Source organism: Lagopus leucura, unplaced genomic scaffold (assembly GCF_019238085.1).
Source record: "Lagopus leucura isolate 7727_CA_CO unplaced genomic scaffold, USGS_WTPT01 Super-Scaffold_100034, whole genome shotgun sequence".
NCBI lineage: Eukaryota > Metazoa > Chordata > Aves > Galliformes > Phasianidae > Lagopus > Lagopus leucura.
This window is the reverse complement of record NW_024962283.1, coordinates 4,932,405-4,943,095: the sequence shown is the minus strand read 5'-3', so window position 1 is coordinate 4,943,095 and position 10,691 is coordinate 4,932,405.

Genomic DNA, 10,691 nt, shown 5'->3' with positions numbered 1-10,691 from the left:
CAGCTTTCTCCCCCCTGCTCACCATCAGGATGCTCTTAATGACACCACTGTGTGCTTAGCCATAGCGGTGACTTTGTCGCTCCCAGACAGCGGCAAGGAATGATCCATGTCCTTTGCCCCCTGCTGCTCATGGATGCCCACCCTTCCTTCACCCAGCATCCAGGCTGCTCTCCTGGAGTCCCAGGGCAGTCCTGGGTCACTGCCTGTCTCCTGCCTGTGGCTCAGCTCCCTGCTCTGCCTGCATGCTGCAGAGCAGTGCTCCTGAGCTACAGCCTTAATCCATGATAAGAGACTTGATCTCAGCAGGGGAGAGTCAACTGGCAAACACCACGAGTGATATAAAGCAGCCCAGCAGGACTGAATGCATTACCCAGACATTGTTTTAAAGAAAGGAGGGAAGCGGGGAAGGACCAGGGAAGAGAAGTAAAAACTAGGTGCTGAGTTTTGCTGTGTGTGAGTGTCACAGGCCATGTGCAAGGTGACTCCCCAAGCCTTCCCACGCTCACTTGTAAGATGAAAAACAAGCCCAGCATCTGTCTGGGAGATAAAGTAATGTGTGTGGTAGTGTGGGAAAGGCTGTAGGCTTTCCTCCCTTGCTCAGTGCATCGCTGGGCACAGCAGAGACAGTGGAAGGGAAGGGATAAGAGTGACCCAAAGGGATCACTGTGAGAAGAAGGGGGAACGCTGGGAGTGGATACAGCAGCAAAATGGGATTTAGGAAATTCCTCTGTGCCAGCAGTAGAAATGCCCTTGCTGGAAGCGTTTAAAGAATAAATAGCCTCCAAATGAGCAACTCAATGGCGATTTGTATGGATGTTCTACACGATTCGATACTGGGGGAGAAGGATGAACCTATTACAGTAATTAACTTCTTGCACATCAAAGCAAGTGCTGAAGAAGCTTTTCTGTGCAGCGGTTTGATTCCAGATAGGAAGGAAATGGAAGCAATAGTGGGAATGCTGTGTGTGCCCACTCTGCTGGTGTGACCTCTAGGGCTTCCATACCCAGAGACCATCTCAGAGGAACCCCTCCATGTCCGTCTGTCCGTCTCCTGGAGGAGCACCCAAGGTCAGAGCACTGTCCTCCATCCAGAGCAGTGCCCTTAGCTTGGATCTGACTTAAAACAGTTTGAGAAAGGGAGGAAAAGTATTCAGTGGGGAGTTTGGGAAGAGCAGAAGTTTTAATTGGGTTTTATCTATTAGTTAATCAGGAAGTATTTCTGTGACAATTAGGTCAAAGCCTCTGGCATGTCTGTGAAGCAGACATCCATCATTAGCCCTACCTGGGTTTGCAAAGTGGTATTTATGAGCTTCCAGCAGGCGAAAAAGCCCTTCTAAGAAATTAAGGTGAAATGCACACTCTTGACCATGGGGGGAAGGCTGTCAGCTGTGATTGATGGCTGGGAGAGGGGAAGAACAGCTGTTTGTGGGGTCCAGCCACGTTTTACAAACCTTTGTCTGTCAGCAGCAGCTGGTCCCCAAATGGGATGGGGTGGTGGTGCTGAGGCCACAGGTGCTGCTGCTCGGGGTGAGATGCTGTTGGGAACATTGCATGAGGCCAAAGCACAGCCCTGCACAGTGGGGTCCCGCTCATTTCTGTGCAGTACACAGCCCGAGTCTCTGCAGGCTGCTCTAACCTCATTGCTGCACTGAGAAATATATTTTTCCCAGCGACTGTGTGCATTCACACCAGTCTAAATGAGGATTTTTCACACAGCTCTGTCCAAACATGTTTAAGGCCTTAAAACTCAGTTATGTGCCCAGCACTATTCTGCAGAAGGGAGAGGATAGCAATGTGAGCAGCCTGGGGGGGATTGTCTGTTGATTTGGAGCTGGGGCTTGGGCATAGCTCAGCACAGAGCGTGCTTCAGCCATGCTTTGTGCTAAGGTTGATTCATCCAAACGGAAATGATGCAAGGGGATCGAGCTAAGGAATGCTTGTTCTTGAAAATCTCCATAGTTTGGTGGTGCCCCCATCCCTGCAGGCACTCAATGATGGGGCCCTGGGCAGCCTGAGCTGGTGGGGGGCAGCCCTGCCCATGGCTGGGGGTGGCACTGGGTGGGCTTTGAGCACCCCTCCAACCTGAGCCGTTCTTTGATTCCAGTTACAGTATTGACTAAAAATTGTTTTATGTTTTTTCAATTTTCAAAGAAGTGTTTTGGAAAGGAATTTAATTCACAGCAAGTAAATGAAAGATTTGGAAAACAGCCACAAATTATTTTTAATTGTTGAAACAAACGAAAAATCAGCTGGCGTTCTGTGGGTTTTGCCTGGGGATGTTTGCTGGCTCTCTTGTTTTCTTCTTCATCCACTGACCTCTTTCAGATCCTATATTTTTGGTGCAGTTTGAGATAGTCTTTATCATTTTTAATCCTTCAGAATTCTCAGTGCTTCAGAGAACCATTTCCCTGGTTTTCAGGCAGATCCCCCAACCGTGGAATTCGCTCGGATCAGAAAAGTCCCATCGTGCTGCCCTGCGGGGCGCCTCTCAAGATGTGTTGTTCATTCCGGCTGTGTCAGGGGATGTACATGGAACAGCAAGATGGGGTTTTCCCAAGGGAGGTGGGGAGAAAGTCTGGAGGCTGACAAGGTGACAGCAGACCCTCAGGAGCACGCACACAGCAGTCTTGGGCTGCTCCCCTCCTGTGTTCATGCACAGCTGAGCTTTGCTCAGGGCTTGCTGCAGGATGCGAGCAGGGATGTTTGCACAGCTCACCGTTGTGCACCTCAAATCAGTTTCTGGGTGCAGCAGCTTCCTGGGCGTGAAATGGGAGCAATGTGTAAATCCCCTTAATGAAGGAGCGTTGGGGTGGAGCAGTTTGTTCAGCTACAGAACTCTCTCCTGGTGATCTCTGTGCTGTAGCTCCCCAGGAAAAATCTCTGCAGGGTGGGCACATTACTGGGGATCACAGCTCTCTCTGCTTTCCACATGTGCAGAGCCAAAGCTGATCTGCTGGAAGCTGTTTGGCCATGAAGGCTTTCCAAGCTGTGAAGTGGAATTATAATCATTTTGAAGCCTATTTTTTTTTTCCCCCATTAATTTTTTGTTACAGGAATGGCTCATTAGCAAGCTGTGCAGCTCTCAGGGGAGGGCAGCTCTGCACCAGGAGCACCTGTAGGTGACACTGAGTGGGAAGTGGCATCTGGGGTGGCACAGAATGGAGAGGAGCAGAGCACTATTGGCACTGGGATTACCCTGAGGCTGAGCATCTCGCTCTGCTGCTCGGTTACATGAGGTCCCCTCACAAACTAAACAAACCCAGCAGTTTCCTTGCAAGTTTTCAGAGGGCAGGAGCCCTTCTCTTTTAATTAGCTGCAGCAGAGCTGTTCAGCAGTGAGTGCATTGAGCTGCTGGGCACGCTGAGTACGGCCCTCCTCTAGGTTAAGTGGTAATTACACCTAATTAGGAGCAAATAAATATTGTATGTGCTTTGGACTACCGCAAGTGACCAGCGCAAAGCCAGAAGTGTGGGGGAATGTCTGCATGGTGCTGTGGGTCCTTGCTGGACCCTTTTGTCTTTTACACCATGTATCTCACATGGCACAATTGCTGTGCCCTTGGTCCTTTTCCCCATTCCCAGCCTGGAGCTGCAGCCCCAAAGCTTCTCCCTCTGCACCTTATCTCCCCATTGCCCTCCAGTGATCTCCCCTGCCCTTTTGGCACAGTTTCTGCATTGGCAGGATGAGGCTAATAATGATTACCTGGCTTGCAGGGATGCTGGAAGGCCTAATTAGCTAATGTCCATAAATGTGGTGCCTGCACCTGGATCTGCTGTTGCTGTGTTTCTGGTACTTTTGGATTCTTTTCCTCTCCTTCTCGACTGCAGGCAGGTTACAGTACATCCTGGAAGGAAGGATGAAATGCAACTGCAGCTTTGTCTTTTATTATGTTTCTGTTCTGTAATAAACAGCAGTGGGTATTCATTATTATTTAAACACCCCATGCTTCTGAAGCCTTATTTAGGCGGCGTTTTTCCATGGCATATGCTGGAATTTACAGCAAGTGCAGCCGCTCTACAGTCAACATTTGGTTTCTTTCACCCACAGACTGCGGTGCTAATTAGGGAAGGTTTTCCCTTGTTATCCCGTGGAGGTCAGGCCCAGCAATTAGCATTTTGCAGAGATCTGAGAGGAGAAGTGGCAGAGTTGAGCCTGCAGGTAGGCAGCGTGGAAGGGGGGGGGGGGGGCACGGGGCCCTGGGGTGCTGTGTGTTTGTCCTGGAGCTGCCGGAGGGATTTGCATCTCCTTGGAACAGCTCTGACTTGGGATCACATGGAACACGCACCAATGTGTCTTTGGGTTGTATATGGCCCTGCTGTGCAGTGGGTTCTCATGGCTAGCAAGAGCTCTGCTCCAACATACCCTCATACATAGGCAATGCCACCGCAAGCAGGGGTCATCCAGGCTGCCGAACAACCTCTGTACCACTGGGATGGGCTGTAGGACTTCATGGCACAGCTCAGGAACTCGTTTAATTAACGTGAGACTGGGGCGGGCTGCCCTCCATCGCACACCCTTAGGCATCAACCTGCAGTGAGCTTCTGCAGCATTAGCAGGGGTGGTCAGGGTGTGCTGTAAATAAGTGCACCAGAGTGTATTGCCAGTGCACAATGCAAAGCTTTCCAAGCACGGGCTTTGATGTTGTAGAATCAAATTAAACTTTCTCCTCCTCTGAACTCCCTCCTGGCCGGTGGTGCAGCTCTGTGGGATAAAGGCACCTCAGCCCCCAGTCAGCACAGCTGCTTGGGCAATTTCCCCTTTATACATACGCACAGCCTGACAATGGCAGAATGGGTCCCTGCAGGCAAGGAATATCAAGCAAAGCTGCTTTTGTGCTTCTGACTGCAGAGCAAAGTGAGCCCTGCGTCGCAGCTCCAGATATTATCTGCAAGCTGCTCTGTGTAACTTTATTTAGATCTTTCTGCGTTAATTGCATGGAGAAGGGCTCAAAAGTTCAGGATGTGAGCGAGGGTTCTTTGATGTAGGAGGCTGTTGTCTCGGAATCAGGCTTTGTATTATTATGTAAAACATAAAGGGCATTAGTTAGAAAACTGCTGATTAATTTAAGAACTCCGTCTTTGTGAGCTGCTTTGTTTAAGGAGAAGGGAGGAAGGAGCCTGGCTGCAGCTGAAGACAGCTCGTCCAGCCCTGCTGGTGCAATGAGAAACCAGCACCTTTTCCCCCTTGCCAAAATCAATAGAGAGACATGGTGGGGGGGGGGTCACCTAATTGGATGCTGCTCCCTGAGAGGCCATTGCAGTCAGAAACCCAAGCACGCCGCTTCAGACTGCCTGCAAGGTCATCAATCACACTGTGAGGTGGGCATGGGCTTCTGCCCATCTCCATGTTCCACTGATCTGGAGCTGTAGCTCTACTGCAGGGTCATGGCAGCACAGCCCACCCCCATGGCTTGTGCTTTCCTTCCTTATGGCTTGCTAGTGAGGGTATTTTGTTCCTTAAAACAAGGGAATTGAATGGGGGTTTGCTTAATTTAGTACCTGCTTTGGGAATGGTCCAACGGTGTTGGCTAGTTGGTGGTGGATGGTGATGCCCAGCCACTGTGGGGTCCTGCAGCGAGAATCACAGACTCATAGAACCATAGAATCACCAAGAGAAGGGGATGGGAGTGCAGCCTCCTGCTGTGCCACAGGGCTGCACCCCTTCTTCCATCCTGCGTGCCTCTTCATTAGCATTGCACCTCTCCCATTGCTGGTGGCTGCAGATTGCTGTTTGCTGACCAACTCCCCTGCAGGTGACATTTCCAGCTGTGGTACAAGGGTGTGAGGGGTAGGAATAGGGGCTGGTGAGTGGGGTGCACTTGACAGAGGGCAGTGATGCCTTGTGGATGCACTCAGGGCCACCTGCTGTGCTGCTAAAGTGCATTTACTGCAGCATCCCTGGAAGAACATGCAGAAGCTGCTCAGGAGTCTGTGCTCCATCAGATCCACCCAGGATTGCTCCAAGAGGAGCAGGAATAATCATCACAGACCAAGATTAAAAAAAAAAAAAAGAAAATAATAATCAAAGGCTAATCCTAAAAACTCTTCTTTAATCTTTGTGCTTCCAGACCTAGTCTCCCTTTCATCTAGGACTTTGCTGTTCTTTAGTTATTCTATGGTTATAGAAACCACAAGGCTGTGAGAAGGAAAGAGAAAAGAAAAGATTAAATTAATGAGCAGGTAAGCAGGTTTATTATTTCGTCTGATCCTTCCTTCCTTCCTGCTAATTTCTCTGAGGCAATTTGGGAGGTAGAGCCTGTAACATTAACTTTGTGACAGACTATTGTATCCATTTTCTTCCTTAAACCATTTATCTGAATGATATTAAGATCCAATTTGCATAGCTACTTTAAGGAACAGCACGGTGAGTGTGTATCAGCCAAGCTGTGGTGTCTGACAGGAGCATAAAAATAATGAAAGGGATACTTTCAGCTGTGTGTAATTATGGGATGTACACCACGCCGTGATGACATGACATCAGTGGCAGTGGTGTGTATTCCACACACTGACACGCAGAGCAGCTCACCCACAGCGAACCCTTTCCTGTCCCAAAGCAGCTGGAGATCCACCATGTGGGATGTGGCATTCCTAAAGGTTCCAGGAGAACTTCTGCTGCCTCTGAAATGTCCAGGCACTGAGCCTGCTGTGTGTGCCAGCTGCTGGGCAGGATCTCATTGCCCGGAAGGCAGAAGCAGAAGGTTGGGATGGGGTGCTGGCCTCTGATGCACCTCAGTGATGAGCTGTGCTCCTCCTGCACCTGCCCCGTGTTGGGAGAGGGGAACTGCAGCCTGCAGACTGTATTGCAAAAAAGGCTTGGAGTCAAGGAGAAGCCAAAGAGGGCTGTGAGGGAGCAGAAGGTAGTGGCATCATGCAGGAGCTGGCCTATGGGAGAAGCGGGCTCAAGAGAATCATTCCACTTCTCATGCCAGTATCTGAGTCTAATCCCCACTTCTAGCTCATTAATTGAACCACAGAGAGCAAGTTTGAGGCCAAGTCCTCAGCTGCAGTAAGTCAATTGCTTCTGGTGGAGCTGAGCCAGCACTCGCTCCTTGGCTGGTGTGGGCTCCCTGCTCCTTACATTGCTCCTACTTGAAATACTTTGGTAATACTTCTGAAATGAAGTGCTTTGGTGAAAGGAGAGAGTGAAACTCCACCTGTGTTGTTTTTGTTTTTAATGGTACTGTGCTCTCCAAATCTGCTCTGGTCATTCCCAACACAGTCCTTAGGAAGCAGGCTGCACATCCTGGCTATCTGACAGCCTTAGTCCTGTCTGTGATGGGACTAACTCTACTGTTCCCTATCACTGTAGAATCATTCTAATTAAATAGAATCCTGCAGTCCCCTATGTACTGAGCTCTGCAAGAAGAGTGTGATTTGAAGAGCTTCTGAGTGCTTTGGGCCTCGTGACAAATGCTGTATGTGGTGGGAGAGGGATGTGGGAAGTCAGGAACGACAGGAAGCATTGGGAGAAGGCTACCCATGGACCACAAGTTGCTCAGTTGTGTCTGGGGTTTGCTGCTGTGGGGAGGGAGGGCACAGCAGTGCCATCAGAAAGAGCTGTGGCCACATCCTTGGTTCTTTGTCCCACCAAACCAGTGAGTGAGCGGCCAAATGTGGTTGGTGATCGATTGGCCCCAATGGAAGTGCTTCCAGCCCTGGGTTGGGCTGCTGCCAGCCATGAGCACGATGGAGGCCTCAGGGCGGGTGTGAGTGCTGGGGACATGAGTTATGGCACCTGGCAGAGGTCGATGTCTGCAGTTCTCAATGAGCCATTCAGGAAAGCAGCAGCGGTGATGGATTCTCGGTCGGGTCTGTTTTGCTGGCTGATAAAGCCTTAACTTAATAGTTATGAACTGGACACAGGAAATAGTCTGGTGCAACGTGTGCCATGCTGATGGGTTGTGGTTTTAAGCCTTACTGTCTCGGAGAAGTGGTCTGAATGGGCACTGTAGATAGCCCTGCTCATCCTTGGGTGGCTATCCTATCCCCAGCCCCATGAAAGAGAGCGTTGGGCTCCTGTGTGGTGTCTGCAAAACCCACTGGGGCGTTCAGCACACAGGTCTGAACCAGGGTTTGGTCAATGCCTGCAGTGCTGCTGCTGGTGATGCTTTTCCCCATCCCAGAAGGAAGCTGCCCTTCGTGTTCCTGGGTCAGCCACCAGATCTGTGCTATGGCTCTTGCACCCAGGGCTTGCTCCTTTTGCTTCCCTCAACTTTTGTTTTTAATGATGTTTGTTCCAAAGCTGTTTTGCTGCTTTGTTTCTTTCCATCTGCTGCCTCCTTTCAATCCAATTAGGGCCTTGTTGATAGTTCCTTGAATTTAAGAGATCGCTTTCATTTGACCCCTGACTTTGAGGTTCATCTCGCATAGCCCAATCCAGCACTGTCTGACAAGTTTCTTCATTTCATCTTCACTTGATGGAGCCGCCTGGACTGCTCTGTAGTGTCAGTGCTGTCTCCGAAGTAGAAAGCTTTTCAATTAAGGAACTTTATTTTTTAGGACTCATTAAAAGAGAGAGAGAGAGAGAGGTTTTTTTTTTTTTCTTCCCCTAACTTCTTCTTTGTGGGTAATTATTATTAATGGCCTTTCTTTTTAGTTTGATACAATCACAAAGAAAAAGGGAGAGAGGTGGCAGAGTCCCACTTGGCTGGGGGGAGGGGGAGTGGGGATGTAACTGAAGTGATGGGGAATGATGTGTTTGCTATTACTCCTACTGCAGAGCACGTGATGGGGGTGGCAGGGCTTGGCCCCCTCCCTGCAGTCCATGCCATCCTCCACCCCTCTGCAGCACAGCAAAGCCCACTGTGTGCAGGTGAGGATGAAGGTGGCAGCACCCGCTGCGTGGCTCCATGCCTGGCGTTCTCTCTGAAAACAGGCAATCTTCAATTTCCATAGAAATCCTTTTGTCTGTGAATCCCAAAGCGTTTCATGCTCTTTACCAACCTCGCAACGCTCTGCAAAGGCAACTAATTGTATCTTTATCATTGTGCAAATGAGGAAATGGAGATGCTTCAGGCTCCTGAAGCACACAGAGGCTGAGCCTGGGAGCAGCTCAGCCCTGGCTCCTCCTCCCCCCAGGGTTGCCCTCCTCCTGTACCCTATGCCAGAGGGCTTCCTGCGGGCTCACCTTGTTTTCCTCCTCCCAGTCCCCTCACTGGACACACACTTTGTGTTCCTGTGAAGCCTTCACCTCATAAGGGCTGCTCAATGTGAGCTGGGGGAGCTCATGTAGAGCAAGGCAAACCCCCAGTAATTCAGTTTCCAGCAAAGCCAGGGCAGGCAGACAGGGCTGAGCCAGGTTCTCAATCCTCTCCCTAGCCTCCCCTTCTCCCTGTGCATCAAAGCATCTCCAGCACACCGCCATACATGACCCACTTCTGTATCCAGAGCATCCACCTGTGTGTGAGAGCTCATAATGCTGCAGTAATCCCGGCTGAGTGCAGTCCCACATCCACCCCCAGGTAGAGCACAAACAAACAGCAGCCTGGAGTGAGCAGCTCTGGGCAAAGCATGGCACAGCACGTCCCTCTCCAACGCACGGATGCTTTGCTAGCGCTGCCAGTGCGGAAAGCAGAAAATGGGACATGTCCCCAGGAAGCCCAGGTCTCAGCCTCGCTGGGAAATTGGAGCAGAGATGAGTGTAAATGCCACGCTCAGGAAACTCTTCTGCCTACTGAAAGAAAGCAGTGGAGTGAAAATGTGAGTGGTGGATGTTTGCTGAACAGAAGAGGGTAGAGGCAGCGCTCTGCTGGTGGTGCTCCAGGAGCCATCAGGGATGTGTGGGGCTGCAGGATGGACACGCAGCATCTCAGTGCTCACGTGTGGTTCCAGTCAAGAGCAGGATGATTCCATAATGCCCTTCCTAAAGAATGACTGTGCCCTGAGCAGTCAGCTGGTGAGCATCTCTGAGTGAATGCAAAGTTTCTAATGCTGTTGACAGGTGAGCCTACACTTAAACTCCTCCCATGGCTGTGTGCTGCAAGAGGATTAAAATACGGAGTGCAATGTCTCATCAGTGGGTACAGCCATGCAGTCTTTCTCCCCAGCTCTGTTGAATGCATCAAACCCCACACAAGTGTTTGATGTGGGAACCCCTGCCCACATGGGGACAGCGCTCTGCACATCCAGGCAGCAGGCATCAGCCTTGGAGAAGTGCTGTGCTGCAAACAACAGCCAGAGAATGACTTTATTATTTTATTTTTATTATGTTCTTAATGAAAGATGAGGTTCTGGAGAAGGATGGAGAGGCCTTTGCATGACCCCACCAAAATGTCTCATTATCCTTCAGGGGTGGGCAAGCACCTATACCGATAAACATTTGACTAATGGACAAGCCTCAACATCATAAACATTGCCTCCCCGTTCGCGCTAATTGTCCTCCTTGTCACTGCTGTTTGCAGAGTGACAAATGATTTGGTTTTAATGGAGATCAAATTCCCCTGTCGCTCTTAAGTAATCCCTTTAAGCCAAGGATGAGTCATGGGGACAGGACAGAGCGTGTAGGGAGAGGATTTCAAAAGAGTTGTTCCCTCCATACCTGAGTCATCTATAACAGCAATCCCAGACCAATTTTCCCTGCAGGCATGTTTTCTCAGCCAAAGCCTCTTTGTTTCCTGTAGCAGGAGCAATATTTATCCTTCCCCATTGTGCAAGACCAAGCGAACACCTGATGGAATTAATAAACAACTCGTT